Consider the following 2,620-nt stretch of genomic DNA (forward strand, 5'->3'; position numbering starts at 1 on the left):
AGACTCACAGGAGAAGGATCATATTGTGCCCGAGACAGCAATATCCCCTTGGAGACAAGTCGGCTGGAGGACGATGTATTGAATCTCGACACAATTTGAGTGTTCCATCGGCATTAGGAGGCCATGAACGTTACAATTAACTATCATTTTTGCGTCGGATTCGAAAATCTAGACTCACAGGAAAAGGATCATATTGTGCCCGAGACAGCAATATCCCCTTGGAGACAAGTCGGCTGGAGGACGATGTATTGAATCTCGACGCAATTTGAGTGTCCCATCGTCATTAGGAGGCCCTAAACGTTACAATTAACTATCATTCTTGCGTCGGATTCGATAATCTAAACTCACAGGAGAACGACCATAAGGTGCCCGAGGCAGCAACAGACCCTTGGAGACAAGTCGGCTGGAGGCCGATGTATTGAATCTCGACACAATTTGAGTGTTCCATCGTCATTACAAGGCCCTGAACGTTACAATTAACTATCATTTTTGCGTCGGATTCGAATATCTAGACTCACAGGAGAACGACCGTAAGGTGCCCGAGGCAGCAATAGACCCTTGGAGAGAAGTCGGCTGGAGGCCGATGTAATGAATCTCGACGCAATTTGAGTGTTCCATCGTCATTAGGAGGCCCTAAACGTTACAATTAACTATCATTTTTGCGTCGGATTCGAAAATCTAGACTTACACGAGAACGACCATAAGGTGCCCGAGGCAGCATTAGACCCTAGGAGACAAGTCGGCTGGAGGCCGATGTATTGAATCTCGACGCAATTTGAGTGTTCCATCGTCATTACAAGGCCTTGACCGTTACAATTAACTATCATTTTTGCGTCGGATACGAAAATCTAGACTGACAGGTGAACGACCATAAGGTGCCCGAGGCAGCAATAGACCATTGAAGACAAGTCGGCTGGAGGACGATGTATTGAATCTCGACGCAATTTGAGTGTTCCATCGGCATTAGGAGGCCCTGAACGTTACAATTAACTATCATTTATGCGTCGGATTCGATAATCTAAACTCACAGGAGAACGACCATAAGGTGCCCGAGGCAGCAATAGACCCTTAGAGACAAGTCGGCTGGAGGCCGATGTATTGAATCTCGACGCAATTTGAGTGTTCCATCGTCATTAGGAGGCCCTAAACGTTACAATTAACTATCATTTTTGCGTCGGATTCGAAAATCTAGGCTTACAGGAGAACGACCACAAAGTGCCCGAGGCAGCAATAGACCCTAGGAGACAAGTCGGCTGGAGGACGATGTATTGAATCTCGACGCAATTTGAGTGTTCCATCGGCATTAGGAGGCCCTGAACCTTACAATTAACTATCAGTTTCGCGTCGGGTTCGAAAATCTAGACTCACAGGAGAACGACCATAAGGTGCCCGAGGCAGCAATAGACCCTTGGAGACAAGTCGGCTGGAGGACGATGTATTGAATCTCGACGCAATTTGAGTGTTCCATCGTCTTTAGGAGTCCCTGAACGTTACAATTAACTATCATTTTTGCGTCGGATTCGAAAATCTAGACTCACAGGAGAAGGATCATATTGTGCCCTGAGACAGCAATATCCCCTTGGAGACAAGTCGGCTGGAGGACGATGTATTGAATCTCGACGCAATTTGAGTGTCCCATCGTCATTAGGAGGCTCTAAACATTACAATTAACTATCATTTTTGCGTCGGATTCGATAATCTAAACTCACAGGAGAACGACCATAAGGTGCCCGTGGCAGCAACAGACCCTTGGAGACAAGTCGGCTGGAGGTCGATGTATTGAATCTCGACGCAATCTGAGTGTTTCATCGTCATTACGAGGCCCTGAACGTTACAATTAACTATCAGTTTCGCGTCGGATTCGAAAATCTACGCTCACATAAGACGGACCACATGGAGCCCGAGGCAGCAATATCCCCTTGGAGACAAGTCGGCTAAAGGTCGATGTATTGAATCTCGACTCAATTTGAGTGTTCTATCGTCATTAGGTGGCCCTGAACGTTACAATTAACAATCAGTTTTGCGTCGGGTTCGAAAATCTAGAATCACAGGAGAACGACCATAAGGTGCCCGAGGCAGCAATAGTCCCTAGGAGACAAGTCGGCTGGAGGACGTTGTATTGAATCTCGACGCAATTTGAGTGTTCCATCGGCATTAGGAGGCCCTGAACCTTACAATTAACTATCAGTTTCGCGTCGGATTCGAAAATCTAGACTCACAGGAGAACGACCATAAGGTGCCCGAGGCAGCAATAGACCCTTGGAGACAAGTCGGCTGGAGGCCGATGTATTGAATCTCGACGCAATTTGAGTGTTCCATCGTCAATTGGAGGCCCTAAACGTTACAATTAACTATCATTTTTGCGTCGGATTCGAAAATCTAGAATCACAGGAGAAGGACCATGTGGTCCCCGAGGCAGCAATAGATCCTTGGAGACAAGTCGGCTGGAGGACGATGTATTGAATTTCGACGCAATTTGAGTGTTCCATCGTCATTACGAGGCCCTGAACGTTACAATTAACTATCAGTTTCGCGTCGGATTCGAAAATCTACGCTCACATAAGACGGACCACATGGAGCCCGAGGCAGCAATATCCCCTTGGAGGCAAGTCGGCTAAAG

Source organism: Schistocerca americana, unplaced genomic scaffold (assembly GCF_021461395.2).
Source record: "Schistocerca americana isolate TAMUIC-IGC-003095 unplaced genomic scaffold, iqSchAmer2.1 HiC_scaffold_50, whole genome shotgun sequence".
Classification (NCBI taxonomy): domain Eukaryota; kingdom Metazoa; phylum Arthropoda; class Insecta; order Orthoptera; family Acrididae; genus Schistocerca; species Schistocerca americana.